The 18,422-nt window shown below is 42.0% G+C and overlaps 1 long non-coding RNA gene across 1 annotated transcript in view; it reads left to right on the top strand.

Annotated features, from left to right (window-relative positions):
- LOC309867162 overlaps positions 1-14,305 on the top strand; it is a 21,973-nt gene extending 7,668 nt beyond the window's left edge. Inside the window, exons 2-3 of the long non-coding RNA XR_014313008.1 lie at positions 11,898-12,026; positions 14,059-14,305. This is a non-coding gene — a long non-coding RNA (uncharacterized lncRNA). The remainder of the gene's footprint in view (positions 1-11,897; positions 12,027-14,058) is intronic.
- The last annotated feature ends 4,117 nt before the right edge of the window (positions 14,306-18,422 follow it).

The following is an 18,422-nucleotide window of genomic DNA, read 5'->3' on the forward strand; positions in this document are numbered from 1 at the left end:
CCTTGGCCAGCTGATGGCCCCCTGCTTACTCACCCACTTGCTAATTTTATACAGATCAGCGGGGGATATGAGGGCCACAAGAGGCCCACAAAAAGGATACATCTTTCCTTTTGTAAAAAGCTCATCTCCCCTGGGGAGATAGATAGGCAAGGATAGACATTCACTGGAATGTCCCTTCAGGCTAGCTGCTTCCGTGACTAAGGGACTGTGAGAATCCCTCTGGATTTTCTTGGAACTTGGCTTCTTTTAACAAAACAAGGAGAAGAACTTTATCCTTGGGCATGCTCTACAGATGGGAAGGTGACCTGTATAGTACCAGGGAAGAGCTCTCTTGTCAAAGAAAGCTGACAGAGGTAAGGAGTTATTTAGCTCAAACACAAATACCCTTTCCCAAATCACAGCACTCTCGTTTTTCTGGTGGAAAGGACAGGTCCCAGTGGAGGGGGTGTTTGGGCCCTGTTAGAAACTCACCCACATTCCTGCTGGTCAATGTGTGATGAAAATATTCCCGAGAAACCTAAATACCTCCGGGAAGCTTTGAGAGAAGCTGCAATGGAAAAAAAGGGGAAAGAAAACCTACACCTTTAATTGGAAGGATGTCGTCCCTCTTGGGTATGTATTTACAAATGCTGGAATTTCAGGCCAATAAACTGACATGGACCCGAGTGATGGGTCTTCCAGAAAAGGGTTCAGTTCTCTCTTTGCCAAGTTGCTATCCTTGAGGATTATGTCTTTAGAATTAAATTGGAAGGCATATGGCATTTTTGCTGTAGGATTTCCTTTTTTCAAGTTCCCTTAATCGGATGTGGAATTGACCTAAAAACACCGCCAGCAAATAGGAGGAAAGGACTGTCAGTAACAGCTAGTTTAAAAATTACATGTGATTAAGGAGAGCAGGATAATTGAGAAAAAAAATTTTGTTTATCTAGCAAAGAACAGCAAGGTGGGCTGTGTTTTTGTGTAGGGATTAAAAAAAAACCCCAACATATTGGAAATGTTCCCCAGTGAAAAATTTCTTCAGTGAGCAGCACCCAAAAATTATTGAATTCTAGAATAGACTAAAATCATAGCATCTCTACAGTGAAGACATCACAAATTCATTCCCTCTGAATATTTTTCGGTAGCTCATAGCTCAGAGTTATTTCAGGTTAGCTACCTGGATGAGCTAAGCCAGAGGGAAGTCACTAGGCGATTTTTCTTATCCTTCAATGGAACACCAATCTGCCTCCTTCGTGAGATACATTCCAATGGCTTTATGTTGCACTGTTTCTTCTTTCTGTGAAACTTTGAAATGTGGCTGATCTCTGCCACATAACGCATCACCTTACATTCTTTATTATTTAGTTTTTCAAAGTAAATTTTATTTTCTTGTGTATAAGGACTATATTGTAAGGACCCAAAGGCTGGGGTTTGGAAAGGGCCCTAATAGTTGAATTTCCAAGGCCCTTTGTGCCCAAGTGAATTTATGGTGCCAAGGGATTGGGCGACTCACCATTTCCCCAACCAGCTATATATCATTTCATGTTGCTATGCCTTTGCCCTTGGGCTGCACGAGGTGCCTGACTCCCAGACATTGCGCCCCTCCCCACAGGATTGAAGCAGTACCCTCTGGGAATTGATTTCAGTAAGGAGGGGTAGAGCGATTGGCTTCAGGGTAACTCCTTTCTCCACTACCATTATCCCCTTCCCAGACAGTGATTGATTTGGGCATTGCCTTGTGACCCAGTTCTGGCCAATGAGAATTTTGCTGAAGGCTTCTGGGAAAAGATCTTTCTTACTTTTAAGAAAAAGCCAAGTGAAATCAGGCTCTCTCTGGCTCCATTTGGACGTGAACAAGAATGCTGAGAAGCGCTATTGGCCACTAGGGGAGCCAAACTTAGCAAGAGACCAACTTTGAGGAAGGAAAAGCAGAGATCTGGAGAGAACCGGAAAGTTAGACTACATTTTCAGGAGTTGCTAAATCTACCCAACCTGAAGGCGGTCTTGCCTCCAGATTTCTCTGGATATGTGTTGATTACTTAGGCCAATTTGTTGCTGTTTCCTATTATGCAGGGCCACAAAATCACAACTCCTACAGCTCTTTTTCATCTGCCCTGGATTGCCTTTTCACTCATTCTTTCCTGGAACCTCTTCTGACTTCTTTAGGATAAGAGAAAGAAGACGAGGTCATAGGATAAAATATACTAAAGACTCTTCATATATATTATTCAAGCACTTTCTGGAGAAGTTGTGCCATTCTTTCTCTCCTTTTGCCGTTGTCAGCAGCAAACACTACCTACTGCTGAGATGTAGCCCAGGGTACTCACAGAGGAAAGGCTAGACAGGAGTAGTGGACTGTGAGTGAAGGAGTTGGGAAATGGACTGGCTCGGAAATTGAGGACATGGGGCAAGAAGAAGGAAAAAGGAGGTGATGAGGTCTCAGCTTGGGTCCAGAGATGGAAGCAGAAAGATTTAGCAAGAAGGGAAAGTGAGGGAATTCCTCTTACCAGAGATTAATGACAGACCCCTCCCTGCCATGCTGTCTTTGAGAAAAGACCCATTGGTCCTCTGGATGGGGGTGCAGGACTCCTTGAGTCGATGGTGAAAAGCTGGAGCAGCCTCTTCAACTTCCCTTTCACGGTCTTCTCTATGAGTTTTTTTTTTTTTTTTTCAGCTTTATTGAGGTAAATTGACAAAATGATCAGATACAGAAAATATATGCTCAATGTGCTGATTTGATATACACATCCATTGGGAAAGGGTTCATTCCATCAAGTTAATCAACACATCCATCAGTTCACATAATTATTTTCTTGTGTATGTGAGAACTTTCACGTTCTACTCTCTTAAAAGATGCCTATTAGAAAATATGTAGTCCCCATGTTATGCTAGACCCTCTGACTTATTCTCTTTTCAACTTTTATGCTCTATCATCTCGGTGTCCTTCTGGAGCATTCATAGGTACGGTTGATTTGGGTTTCAGTGTGTCAACTTTTTCTTTTCTACATTTGCCACCTCACAAGAAGGGCATACATCTGAAGGCAGCCTTAGGGATAAGGGGAGGAGGCTGAGAGTCACTGACTGGTCTTAGTGTAATGCGTCCAAAGAAAGCCTCCTGCCTTCCATTTGCTTCTTTCTCTCCCTGTGCTTGAAATTCCTCCAAAAATAAAATCCTGGAACTTTTTTTTTTTTTTTTTAAAGATTTTATTCATTCATTTGACAGAGAGAGAGAGAGAGAGATAGAGAGAGAGATATCACAAGTAGGCAGAGAGGCAGACAGAGAGAGGGGGAAGCAGGCTCACCGCTGAGCAGAGAGCCCGAAGCGGGGCTGGATCCCAGGACCCTGAGATCATGACCTGAGCCGAAAGCAGAGGCTTAACCCACTGAGCCACCCAGGTGCCCCAAATCCTGGAACTTTTTAAGCCAGAAATAATCATCTAGTCCAACCACTCAGTTAATAGAGGAAGTTGATTCAAGGAAGGGAAATGACTTGAATGAGGTCCAAGAGCCTATCGGTGGTGGAAGTCGGGGAAAACAGCCCAGGTGCCGCGACCTCTAGTTCAATCTTTCCCTTGGTGGCATTCTGCTGTTTGAGATTCATCGCATATGGTTGCAAAGATGTCTCAGTATTAAAATCGACAGAAGAACTTTCCAATTCTATCTGTTAAGAAAAGGTATGAGGGGTGCCTGGGTGGCTCAGTCCATTGGCTGTCTGCCTTCAGCTCAGGTCATGATCCTGGGGTCCTGGGATGGAGCCCTGTATCCATTGGGCTCTCTGCTCAGTGGGAAGCCTGCTTCTCCCTTTCCCTTTGCCCTTCCACCAGCTTGTGTTCTCTCTCTTGCTCTCTATCTTAAATAAATAAATAAATAAATAAATAAATAAATAAATATGGGATGCCTGGGTGGCTCAGTGGTTTGGGCTGCTGCCTTCGGCTCGGGTCATGATCTCGGGGTCCTGGGATCGAGCCCCGCATCGGGCTCCCTGCTCGGCGGGAAGCCTGCTTCCCTCTCTCTCTCTCTCTCTCTGCCTGCCTCTCTGCCTACTTGTGATCTCTGTCTGTCAAATAAATAAATAAAATCTTTAAAAAAAAATAAATAAAAATAAATAAAAATAAATTTAAAAAAAAAAAAAAGCATGAGAGGTGGGAGACCCAGGAGGTGAAGGGAAGAGGAAGGAAGGGAAGACAGAGAAGACTCTGAACACAGCTTATTGACCAAACCTGTTTCTATTTTTCTCTCTGCTCCTCTCAGAGTCCCTGATTCTGGTGGTTTCCTGATCCTCTTGACTTTTCTGTAACACTTTGCTGCTCCTGGGAGACGTGCTACATCTTGGGTTGAGGTTGGGATTGCCAAATGCTTTAGAAATGCACCATTACTTCAGATTTTCCCAGCCAAGTATGCAATGGAGAATCCCTTTGATTCTTGAGCAGGGTATGGAACTAGAGGAAATCTGACCTCAGGCTTTCGGGAAGTATGAAAGAATCCTTCAGCCCATCACTAACCAAATCTTTTGTAGAGTGAGATGTTTAGTTGTTCTGTCTGCAACTGAAGGGCTCAGGGAGCACCTGGGTAAGGTATGTAAGCCTCACAGGTGGTTCAAGGGCTGGAAAATGTACAGACAAGTTAGCTTGCAAAGGGATAGGATGTGCTTTAATTCTGTACCTCGCTTTTTTTATTGAGATTGTAAAGGTGTCGATCTATTTATTTTCACAAAGTATGTGGAGTAATGCTGCTATTTTTGGGAATAATGATTTCCTCAAAGTGGAGATTGTGATATGTTGGAATGTTACAGAGATGGGTTGAGAAATGTCTCCTGGATGTTTTCACTAATGGCGTGGATGGTAGTTAATCTGGAATTTAGTGACCTTCAGGGGTCCCTGTCACGAAGGAAGTCTATGACACTGCAAAGCTATGAGACAATGGAGTTTCCAGGATTTCTTTGAGGGACTTTGTCTCTGATGTTGATTAAACACATTCCTCCTACAGAATTTAACTTTTCTGAGGTTCAATATGCTACTTCAAGCCACCCATTTATAAATAATAATTTTTCAAATTTTCTCAACAGTCTTCACATGTGCAGTCCAGATTAAGTGATCTTTCCAAGTCTTCTGTTGTTATCCTTTTTTTTTTTCCTGGAAGAAAATTACAGGAGTCAGTTAAAAGAGTAAGGCAAGCAAACATAAAGAAAACGCCAACTATTGCCTGAAGAGTTTTGAAGATTGACGATGACATGGAAATTAGCATCCAATTTAGGTCTGGACGAAAAACTCACATGCCACTGGGGAACGTGGACAGTGACCAAATGGCCGGGCCACTGGGCATTTGTTTTCAGTGATATTAATCTCTTGGGAGGTGGTTTTTTCCCTCCCTTTTCCCTTTTGTAATAGTGAGATCATGACAACTGGCATTTCGCAGAATGGAGCCAAGAGAACTGTCACTCTTTCTAATTTAAGAGGATGAGTGTATAGTCTGAAGAAAGCTTGTAAATGTTACTACAAAGATAAACAAGACTGCTTCCCAGGGAAGAGGTGTACACAGGAAACTTCTTGTTTTTCTCTTCTTTTCCTCCCATACTTCTTTGTTTCTTTACTGTTCCTCTCTCCTCTCTCATTTTCTCCTCTTTCACCTTTCTCTTGTGAATCCCTTCTCCTCTTTATGATCCAAATGCTCATTATTCAATGACCTTGAGTCCACTTGTTTGAGTTTGAAGCCCTAACTTTCATCAGAATCCTAATCCCTGCCCTCATCACACTTTGTCCCAAGACTTGAAGTCAGAGGGCATCTGTATGGCTTCTCCTTGCTGTTTCCCTGGTCAGTGTGTCCATCCTTCCCTAAGGCACAGTGCTTGGCACATTGAGCCTCATGGGTCTTCTCAAATCTGGTAGGTAGGGGCTGAACTCCTTGGGAGGAGTGAGAGGAGGGTAGAGAGCGATTTACCAACAAGCTGGGGGAACTTCAGTTTCACGGACTCCTCTGTGCTGGGCCCCTTCCAAGGCCCTAGAGAGGCCCTAGTGAGGTGGTCACATGATCAAATGTTCGGTAACGTGTACAAAGGATATTTTAACCACAACCCCATGGATTTTTTCATTCTAACTTGCATCTGTCACATTTCTCATGTTGGAGAGTTAAAGTGACCACAGGCAATTTTTGGCTAAAGGGACACAGTAGAAAGACACATATGTTTGCAGTCACTTGTACCTGTTGTGAAGTGATCACTAGCCATCGTAGCATGGGAATGGCTTCCATGAGTTTTCCTGTCACCTGCTGGTGTCCTAACAGGAAGGTGTAGGGCTAGAGGCAGCATTGCTGTACGTGTGCTACCGTGTCTGACCCTGCACACATGTGTATAGTGGAGCAGAAACAGTTTTTTTTTTTTTTTTTAAAGATTTTATTTATTTATTTGACAGACAGAGATAACAAGCAGGCAGAAAGGCAGGCAGAGAGAGAGGAGGAAGCAGGCTCCCTGCTGAGCAGAGAGCCCGACGTGGGGCTGGATCCCAGGACTTTGAGCTCATGACCTAAGCCGAAGGCAGAGGCTTAATCCACTGAGCCACCCAGGCGCCCTAGAAATAGAGTTTTTTTTTTTTTTTTTTTTTTTTAGTATATGTGCTGCCGAAGTGAGCACCAGAAGCAGAGTTTTAAATGTGTGGAGCCAGAAGGGAGTCTGTGGAAAAATGTTACAGAAGTTTTATGATGCAAATAGTTTGTTAATTTTTCTGGATTTTTTGATGTCCCTGGTGTTTCTTACTTGAAGTAGTTTTTAGTTTGCTGTGACAGTTCTCATTTCCAATAAAGATCCATTTTTACCTCATTTTGAACTCATAATTTTGTAATCTTTTTCTTAAACAAGACTCATTAAACTACATAATTTTAGGCCCGCCCAACTGGACTCTTCCATCTCCTGGAGGAGATGCTTAGGAGGGAGACTTAAGAGGGAGAGAGCGTGGGGAGCACCCCACAGGATGACCACAGAGGCAACCATGTGAAAGACCACCAGAGCAAGGGGCATATGGTTTTCGTCTTGTGGTACCTGGGCTTACATAAGCTTACATAAGCCAGGTGTGGTAGGCATTGTTAAAGGCATGGATTCAGGAACACAGTAGACATGGACACATCTATGGACATTGGAGAAGAAAAAATGAAGCCAGAAGGGGGAAAGGAAAGTGAGACTTAGCTGTGGTAATTATTATAATAATCTACATGAATTGTTTACCAAGGATAAGTCGTTACAGCCTAGCAGAACAAGAGCTATGTATACCAAGTCATGTTCCAGATAAACTAGCCTACGTTTTGATTATATCCTCACATATTTTTTCCTTTCATGAAGATAGAGACATTTTATGTTTGCTTATTTATTTATTTAAATTCAATTAGCCAACATTTGGTGCATCATTAGTTTCAGATGTAGAGTTCTGGAATTCAAAAGTTGTGTATAACACCCAGTGCTCTCCGTGTGACAGTGTTGCAAAGTTTGAAGGGTGAGCTCCAACAATTAAAGCTTTAATTGATCCAAGATATCAGTGTCTCAAATCATGATGCCTTCAGTATTCATGTGAGCACGTGTGTCAACATCTTGCTCCAAAATTCTTCCCACCAGTGGAGCGCCTGGATGGCTCAGTCGGTTAAGTGTCTGCCTTCAGCCAAGATTGTGATCCCAGGGACCTGGGCTCAAGTCCTGCATCGGGCTCCCTGATCAGTGGGATTCTGCTTCTCCCTCTCTCTGCCTGGTGCTCCCCCTGCTTGTGCTCTCTCATGCGCTGACAAATAAATCTCAACAAAATGAAATGCTCCCCACTATTAAAAATAAGCAGACTCCACACTTTTAGTGGTTAGAGCTGAGAGTTACCTTTAGGCTAATTACCTCTTGGAAGCTGTGGTGGGTTCCATGTACCCTGTGAGATAGGTCATTGTTTTTTTGCTGTTTGCCAGATTTTTTCTGTTTATAGATGTAAACCACCTTTAATGTAGTGTTTATTATTTAAATGTGCATGAGTATTTTTTAATGTTTCCCTCAGATACATTCTCTGAAAATTTCATAGCTTATGTATTATAATACATCTTTTGAGTGCCTAGTGCATGCTAAAGACCCATCATATATCTACCAGACCTGTGAGGGAGAGGGACCCAGAAAAATGCTGATGGTGAGGGATGAGTTGTGAAGACAAGAAGGGTGTGTGGGAGTGCTGAGTAGGGGCCAAGGCCGGCTTGGTTTTATGTGGGGGCGTGAGTGTGCAGAAGTCACAGAGGATATAAGCTGAGTCTTGAAGGACTCTGTTCAGAAAGTCTTGGAACTTTCCATACAGAAGAAAGACTGATTAATGTGTTAACATTCACAGCTAACATTATTGCTTTGGCTAAGTCCTTTTAGGGTCTGGGTAGGAGAATCTGATAAGTCACAAGGGTCCTAGAGAGGAACATCTGTGTTTTTGATTCTCCCCAGTGTATTGTAGAAGGATTGTTCTTTCAACTCCTTTTTGCCTCCTCTTGCCTTCTGTGTTAAGATAATACCACAGAGCCAGGAGAACAATTAACCAAAGCCATAATTAACTTTCTCCTTGGATGGGTATAAAGAATTGAAGTTTCTTGGCTAATGAAATTTGCTGCGGATTGTTCTGTCTGATAACTCCTTTGCTGGCACTTTTGCCAACACCACTGTTATCACTTTTCCTGAGCTTTAATTAGTCAAAAATCTAAGAAGCTCAAATCATTAAAAACTTCCACTTGTATGTCTATCAATATCCTGCTCTTAAATGTTCCAGGCTTCTTCCTGTACATTTCTCTCAGCACAGCACCTTGAACTTGGTAGGTCCACAGTCAACTTTTGTGAATGAAAGAGTGGATGAATGAATAAATGAATATCCAGTATAAGCTTTACTATGAATATAAGTATGTCTCTAAGTATGGGTGGTATGGGAAATAGTTAAATTATTTTCTTTCTTTTCTTGATTTGCTTAATTATGCTACTCCCTCTGCACTCCCCCAAAGGAAAACCAATACCCACTCACAAAAACACTTTACATTCCAAAGAGAGAGGAAACATTTGGTTCTTGGTCTATTTTTAAGCTCACAGGGATTTAAAGACTAATTCTCTGTGAAAATGCATCTAATTCAGAAAACATGCTACATAGAGGTCCAGGAACAACACATATTTTCTTTGAACAGTTTAGGTTTAAAACACACACACAAAACTCAAAGAAAAAAAAAATCCTCCCACCACAGTTATGGCTGAATGGCAAAGACAGAAGAATGAATTACCCCGGATGACATTCGTAAAAAAACAACAGCGATCCTCCCAGCTAGCCCGGCCTGGTGGGAGAAGACGCGTGGGCCAGGTTCAGGCATGACGATCTTGCTCCCCTCCTGGACCCCCAACCAGGGAAGTTTCCACCATCACCTATTAGGACACTGATCTAAAGACTAGCTGAGTTATTGTCTGAAACAGAGATGGACATAGTAAGACATGTCCAGATGACCCTGTAATGAATCACTGCTCAGGCTGGGGGATCCCTGCCAAAGTCAAAGGTTGCACAGGTACACCTTGGCTCTGGTGGGTCTCTAGGGAAGAACTAGCTGTGTTTTCTTTCTTTCTTTCTCTTATTTTTTAAAAAGATTTTGCTTATTTGAGAGAGAGATTGCACGTGTGAGAGAGTGAGTGGGGGGAGGGGCAGAGGGGGAAAGAGAGAATCTCAAGCAGACTCCATGCTGAGGGCAAAGCCTGATGCAGGGCTTGATCTCATAACCCTGAGAGCATGACCTGAGTTGAAACCAAGAGTTGGATGCTTAATTTTTTTTGGATGCTTTTATTTTTATGTTTTAAAGGTTTTATTTATTTATTTGACAGAGAGAGAGAGAGATAGAGAGAGAGTGAACAAGTACAAACAGGGGGAGCAGCAGAGGGAGAGGGAGAAGCAGGCTCCCCACTGAGCAATGAGTCTGATGTGGGGCTGGATCCCAGGATTCTGGGATCATGACCTGAGCTGGATCATGACCTGAGCTTCATAACCAACTGAGCCACCCAGGCGTCCCATCATCTGCTAATTTCAAATGAGGTTGTCTTTTCAACTAAACAATTATTTACGTTTTTCTTTCTTTTAGAGTAGGGATTCCTAAAATATGTGCCACCAAGCATTTTTCAAAAGTTGGTTTTTGTAATTAAATAAATTCAGGAAACAGCTAAACGTGTATTTAAGACTGCACTGGAGATTCAGAAGGGCCATTAACCTCATGTTAAAGATACAGAGAAGTCTACATGAAGAACATTGTTTGAATTTATTTAATCCCACTGGACCACAGATCTTTTTTCCCCTTTGCAATGCTTGATAATATCCCAAGGATCTGCTGTCCCAGGGAACCCACTATCTTAAGTGAGGTTCTAGAAAGGTATTTATGCCTGCAATTAGATTTGCTCCTTTTTTTCTTCACACAACAGAAAGAGTTCTGTCTTCTGCTATTCACACACGCAGGCACATTAAGGAAGGACACCGTTTTACATCTAAGGTGAGACAAATAATTACATATCATTCTATATTAATTATATATCCTCAGATTTGGTGGTTTATTTTGAGGGAACATGAACTTGCTTGGGAGTAGCAAAAAATAGAACAGATGTATTGGAACCCAGGCAGACATCCCTGCAGAGCGCAGTGGAAAGGCTTTTCTGGGCCCTTTTGGTCATGACTCTCAAATGGTCATCCCATGCTCTGCTCATTTCCACCCTTTCTTTGTTTGATTTTAAATGCTTATTCTTTTAAATACCCATTATTTCCTAAAATTTAAATGAAATAAAACAAAAGGTATAAAATTAAATGGTATGAACCAGACCATTTCTGGACCCAGGTCAAAAACATCAATGAAGGAACACAATGAAGGGGGGAAAAAAACCAATAAAAGACACGCTATGACATTAGGAGCATCCACTCAGAATTGTCATCCAAAATGGGCCACTTGAATCGCTTCTCGGCCTTTTGGCTAAGATCAAGTGCAAAATGGGCCACTTGTTGAGGATTAATCGAATTCTGGGCTGGCATGGGGGAGTTGGGCTGCGAGTGAGAAATGCACTCCAAGGGAGACCAGGCAAAGAATAGCCATTTTAAAACAATACTAATTTACCTAATTGCTAAGGCTAGTATAAACCAGAGGAGGGGGCGGGCCATTTGAGGGTGGTTGGTGCTAGATTTTCCCTCAGCAGTGTGTGCCTTACTTTTTTTAAAAAACATTTTTTAAAAGATTTTATTTATCTATTTGACAGACAGAGATCACAGTAGGCAGAGAGGCAGGCAGAGAGAGAGAAAGAGAGGGAAGCAGGCTCCCTGCTCCCCAATGCGGAGCTCGATCCCAGGACCCTGGGAACATGACCGGAGCCGAAGGCAGAGGCTTTAACCCACTGAGCCACCCAGGTGCCCCAGTGTGTGCCTTACTTTAACGGAACAGAACATTAACCACACCCCAAACAAACAAACTTCAAAATCCTGACTGAGGGTCTCCTGTAATAGGACAATAGGAAGAAGAGCAAGTGAAAGAACATGGTCTTCCAGGGTCATGTTTAAAAAATGTATATATGCATGCATGAGTGTACTATATGTGTTACTATATATTATATATATATATATATAGAGAGAGAGTGTACTATATGTGTTACTATATGTGTGTGTACTATATGTGTTATTATATATATCATGATTACAAAGCTTTTTGGGAGGGGATGGGGGAACACATATTTGTGCCCCAACCTTCCATCTTGTAAGTAAATGCATTATCATAGTACTCCAACCAGAATCCTCACAGCCCATACCAGCGAGAACTCCCACTGGGGATTTTAATGTCAATAGACAAATCTCTTAAGGAGTGCATGCTATAAAAACACTCAGTTTTTCTGTGTCACTAATCAATGATTTAATACCATAATTGTATATTTTCAGGCTCTTGGTTCACCGACATGTTTTGGGGATTCAGAAGAGAATGTCTATGTAATTTCATGTCTTAGGCAAGCCAACCCTATGAGTGTGATGGAGGCCATGGAAATGGAAGATCCTGCTTGGTTTGGGATGGTGAGGTTTGAAGGACTCCACTTTCTTCACGGCAACCAGTTGCTTTGTATAAGGAATGCAATTAACCTCAGATGAGGAAAGATTTGGTGATACCTTTGACTTCAGACACAATTAGGAGTGATTTACCAGGCCAAATTATTTAGTAATTGCTTGACATTTATGAATATGTGGCCATCACTTTATTGATCAGTGTTATAATTTAAGGACTTTCTTAGGGTATGAAATCAGTAAGATCTGAAAGTAAACTGTGGCCTCTTAGGGATTACTTGCATTTATAATTAAATTACTAGCTGTGCTGTATATGATTATGAACCTAAATCTGGAAATCAGCCTCCAGCAAATCATAGTAAACATTAATTAATTTAGACTAAAAGGAAGGGAAGAAGTAAGTCAAACCCCTAACAATTCATAAGTTTAAAAAATTCATTTGGAATTCGAAGGTTAGCATTACTGGATTAGAGAGTCCATTAAAAATCATCTAGTTAGGGAACACGTGGGTGGCTCAGTTGGTTGAGTGTCTGACTCTTGATTTCAACTCAGATCATGATCTTGGGGTTGTGAAACCGAGCCCCATGTTGGGTTCTGCATTGAACATGGAGCCTGCTTAAGATTCTCTCTTCTTCTCCCCCTGCCCCTTTTACTTACGCTCTCTTAAAAAAAATCATCTCATTAGTTAGTACAATTAACATGGATCACTTCTGTCACTGCCAAAACCCCAAGATACCTTAAAAACTATCACCAATGTTGAAGAATCCATTCATACATTTGTGGGTGTGTATACAGATGTGTGTGTTTAGACTGACATTGTAGTTTGTTAGTGCTGTATACTCACACTTCCAAGTAGTTTTCTTTTTTTAAAAAAATATTTTATTTATTTATTTGACAGATAGAGATCATGAGTAGGCAGAGAGAGAGAGGAGGAAGCAGGCTCCCCACTGAGCGGAGAGCCCGATGCAGGGCTCGATCCCAGGACCCTGGAATCATGACCTGAGCTAAAGGCAGAGGCTTTAACCCACTTAGCCACCCAGGTGCCCCTCCAACTAGTTTTATTTTAGACAAGTAGTAGGATAGAATTTCTAGGTTCTTTTAAAGGCAGCCAACATGGTCATATGACTTAATTTGGCTGGTAAAATGTGACTGGAAATGACATGTGTCCCAGAAAGAAGGCTGTGGGAATGAGTACATAATTTTCCACCTTTCCTTCCCCCAGCCTGAGCATCAACAGCTGACAAATGTTTGATTGTATAACCTCCAACAGAATGGGTCCTGGAGTCTGGCTAGCGTGGAACTGAGCTTCCCATGCTCCATGGTAATAAATTCCCTAAGTGAGAAAAAAAACCCTCATGGTTCTAAGTTTTTAAGATTTCATGGTTGTTCACTAACATGAAAATGCAATGTAATGTAGCCCATCCTAACTAAAAGAAATGATAAGAGCAACTCTAGAGGTGGTAACGGTCATTCTTTTTGAGAGCTGGAAAAGATTCTTATGATTACAAATCATAGGCAGTATTATAAGTTGTCACTATAAATTTGTTACAAAGAAAAGTGGTGATTTATTTTGATGTAACAAAATAAGAACTAGAATAAGAATATACTATTTGGAAGGAGAGGATGACATCATCAGTATAAATAAAAAAAGGTGACATGATCATCTATCTAAAACCCAAGATGACAAACTGAAAAATTATTAAAAATTAACAATATAAATGTATTCAAAATAAATGTTCAGAAATCAACATTTTGCTCTTAGCCTTAACCAATTAGGAACATTAGTAGGAAAAAACCCAATCCTTTTCAATATGCAATATTCTATATTAGTTCCAGAAGGATCAAATAGATAATTTTTTTTTAGAGTTTTCACAAAGAAGTACTGAAAATGTGAACAGGACACTAATAAAAATGAATACCTACAGGGAAAGGGGGTTGTTTGGGTGAGGAAGGGAGGGGTAGAGGCAAGACCACTATGTATGTACATAAATCTATAAACTTTGCCCTGTAATCATGTAAATGCATTATTTTTTTCAAAATGCAGAGACTGAATCATACTAACATGAAGAAAATCAACCTTGATGTTGGATCCTGTGGAGAAATAATTTCTACACTTGAAAACAGGGAGAAACTGAAAAGGAAAATATGAATAGATTTGATGACACACAACTTAAAGATGCTGAGTGTGAAATGACACCACAAACCAAGTCAAAATTAAATGACAGGGACAATATTTGTAACATATATATGACCAAGGAGATATTCATGTATCTTCACAATCTTTTCAACTCCAAGAAAACTGAATACTCCAGCAGAAAAGTAGGCAGGGGTACCTGGGTGGCTCAGTCTGTTAAGCATTTGACTCTTGATTTTGGCTCAGGTTATGGTCTCAAGGTCGTGGGATCAAACCCTGCATCAGGCTCTGTGCTCAGTGGTGAGTTTGCATGACCTTCTCTTCCTCTCTCTTTGCCTCTTCCCCAGCTCTCATGCACTCTCTCTCTTTCTCAAATAAATAAATAAATCTTAAAAAAATAAAAACTAGGCAGAAGACACAAAAGACAATTTATATTTGAAAAAAATACAAGTGGTCAATAAATCAAAGGAAACCAAAGGCCAATCTCAACAGGGATCAGAAAAATAAATATTTAGATGAGACAATTTGGGGTTTATCAATTTGTCAAGGATTAAGAAGAAAGCTAATAAATATAGTGCTCATAACACTGCGATCAAACGGACAGCTTTATAGTAAAAAATAAAAAAGCAGATGATAAAAATGTTTGTATCTTCCAATTAAAATAATACGTGCATTTATGTTTAGAATAAAAAGCCCAGACAAAGATACAGTGGAATGTTTACAGCAGTTACATCCTGTTGGCTGTACATAATCTATATTTTTTACTTTTGATTTTAATGTGTTTTTCAAAATTTTTACAATGTGCACTATTTTAATCAAGAGTGTGTGCCTTTTTTTTTTTTTTTTTTAAAAGAATGTGAGGTAAGAATCTAAGTCCCGGTTTCCTCCTACTTGATCATAAAAATCTCTTTTTATCAAATTCTACTGAAATAGTATTTCCCGGGTCTGTCATCATGAAAGATAAACTTTAAATATTTTTAACAATTATTTTATAAAGTTATAATAAATTTCTAATTATAAAGTTAATTATAATCAGAAATATAGCAGAAATGTCTTGCCTGTTTTCTTTGTACATGTGTAATTTTACCTGCACTTTGAATCCATTAGGTGTGGACTGCATATCTGACAAGAATTGCTAACTTTGGACAAATGTGTTGGGTCTCTAAACAAATAATTAAAAAAACCCCAAAAAACCTTGGGATGCAATTCCTTTGTCAGTAGCTAGTGCTTTCAGATCTCATTATTTGATCTTCTGATCATTTACGGCTCCTTAAAAATCCTACAGGGGACTCTAAGTGTGTCTTTTTTCTTTTCTTTTTTTTTTTTTTAAAGATTTTATTTATTTATTTGACAGACAGAGACCACAAGTAAGCAGAGAGGCAGGCAGAGAGAGAGGAGGAAGCAGGCTCCCTGTTGAGCAGAGAACCCAATGTGGGGCTCGATCCCAGGACGCTGGGATCATGACCTGAGCTGAAGGCAGAGGCTTTAACCCACTGAGCCACCCAGGCGCCCCTCTAAGTGTGTCTTTTTATCTCAGGTAGGATGCTGGTCACCCACCGCTCAAGTATACAGAGGCTGGGCTGAAGGGATCGGTTCCCTGCACTTCCCAGAGTATCCGTTAGGCACTCAACAAATGCTAGCAGAATGGAAAAGAAAAGAGTCTTGGTCTGGAAGAAGGTAGGGAGGGCATCAGGTTGCTGCAGAGGGGAGAGCCCTGTGCTGACAGACTGCATTCCTGCAGTTTCCAGGTGAGGGCCCAGCATTGTCTTTCTGGTACCTTCGCCTGGATCAGTGAGCAGATTGCATTTCACTTCAGTAGATTAAGGCTGGGAGTTTAGCTCACCAGTTCCTCCTCCCTCCTGTTTGGTTTCTCTCCCTCACACACACCTGGGGAGACATTGACCTCCTGGTCCCCTGAGGGAGGGGCTGTTTCCTGAGCTCTGAATTTTGTGTGTCTGAGACTTGAGCTGGCAAGGACACATTCTCCCAAGACCAGCTGGCTTTCCAGTGGGACATCCGTCAGCCCTAAAATCCCATTCTCTGTTGGAGGACTCATAGGAATGCTCCTTATTACTCTGTTCCTCTTAAAAAGTCTGCCATTAAGAATTAAACCAGTAACAACATAAAATTAAACTTCTCTGGTGTTGGGCAGGAGACTGAGCTCTCAATTTAGCCATATTTTGTAAGAATGGAAGGACTGCCCCTGTTGTCTTTCTAAAACGAAGCAATAAAAACCTCTATGTTTTCCAGGAATTTCTCTCTCCCAGGGACACCTGTGTTTAGGCAGGAGGCTCTTACTTCCTGTCACAGGAATGTCTGTGGGGCGGGGGCTGTGGTTCAGGTACTGTCACGCTCCTTCTCTCACGGCTCATCCCTCCCAGAAGCTCCTCTTCTGGTCGATCTGGGACTTGTTCGCTGATGAGCGGGTTTACCTGTCATCCTGTCTCAAAGATTTCTACCTGCATTTAGGTCTGGGAGACTATGGTGTCCATTCATTTCTGAGAAGCCAAGGAGTTCTCCGGGGGGGAAAGGTGGCCAGCACTCTGATCATCTTAGAAGCTCGAGGGAAGGCTACCAGTAAAGTGGGAATGAAGAACAGTTGTTCCTTTCCTGGTGAACCACAGACCACCTGGATTGACATCACCTGTGGAGCTTGTTCTAAAAAGAAAATTCCTGCCCCTCCCCACCCTGAATCTCCCTTCCTGGTGAGTGGAATTCTGGGATTTGCATTTTTAAAAAATTTTATTTATTTATTTGACAGAGAGAGACAGCCAGAGAGGGAACACAAGCAGGGGGAATGGGAGAGGGAGAAGCAGGCTTCCCGCTGAGCAGAGAGCCCGATGCGGGGCTCGATGAATCCCAGCACCCTGGGATCATGACCTGAGCCAAAGACAGCCGCTTAACGACTGAGCCACCCAGGTGCCCGTGGGATTTGCATTTTTAATCAGAGCCTTGGGGGAAATCCTTTTGCACACTTGTCGGGGGGCTGGGAGCCAAGTCTGCTTCTCTCCCTCCCAGGCTGGGATGCCTCTTATCACTGGGGGCTAAGTTTAGCAAAATGTTTTCCCCTATTTCCTCTGGGAGTAAGCTACAGGGACCCAGTCACCCTTGCAATGCATTCTTTGCGTTTTCTTCATTCTGCAGATATGTTTTGAGAACCTACTATGTGCTAGATACTGGAAAATCTCAAGAAATCCAAAGATGGCCTCCAAAGCTGCTTTTGGGGCCAGCAGTTGCAGTAGAACGGTGTGGAGTTTCATTTCCTTGTTCCCTGCCTTTTCTATTGCTCCTGTTGAAGGCTGTGGGCCAGGAAACCCTTTCAGAAAGTGGGGCCCTTGTCCAGGCCTCTCTCCTTGGTGGCAGAAACAGCAACAGCTGTCACAGCAGAGGTTTTTCAAGGATGGTGAGATGCACTAAGAAGAGGGTCAGGCTTGTTCATCTGCTTTTTTTTTTGGCTTGGGTTCAGCACCCTGTGTTCCGACAGAAATTTTCAATATCTCAACCACTTCTCAACTTGCCCACGTGGTCCAAAATAGAAAAGACTTACCTAACGTCAGGAAGAAGGATCGGTCAGGGCTGGATATGTTGACTGGACTTTTGGGGATCCAGCCAGCTTCATGATCGTTTCTCCTTCACCCCCCAGCCACAACTCCTTCTCTCTGCCCAAGGAGGCCTGTTGCTGACAGCCATCCAGCTTCAGCGCACACTTTGTTATTTTGCGTTTCACTTGGGATAAACAGTTGCAAGAACAACTTGAGAAGTGTATTGCTCTGCACGGAAGAGGAGGAACACGGACTGGTCCCAGGAGAGGTAAACGAGGGAAGGAAGTCTATGAATAGTCTTCATCTAGGGATGTTGAGAATGTATTTTGAGACTTCTGGAAGCCTCGCCTCTGCTCCACTTTTGTTTTCTAGCATCTGTGGAGCATTTCTAAGTGCTTCCCTCGGAATGCTCCCTACAACCCATTTTACTGATGAGGAAACTGAGGCAGAGAATTACTCAAACTCACATAGAAATGCCAGAGCCAGGATTCATTCCCAGACCCTCTAGCTTCAATGTCTGCACTCTTAAATGCCTTGCCTTCTGCCCACCTCAGGGGATCCTACATTTCCCTTTATGTCCTTTTAATTGCCGGACTGCCATATTGCTCCTTTTCATTTCCTTCTGCCTGATTCTTGACCCACTGGGCCACCAGTCCTGGCACTAGAAGTCAGAAACCGCTGAATTCTGCATAAAACCTGTCCAAGGAGTAGAGGGACTCCCACAAGAAGGGG

Source organism: Mustela nivalis, assembly GCF_964662115.1.
Source record: "Mustela nivalis genome assembly, chromosome: 6".
NCBI lineage: Eukaryota > Metazoa > Chordata > Mammalia > Carnivora > Mustelidae > Mustela > Mustela nivalis.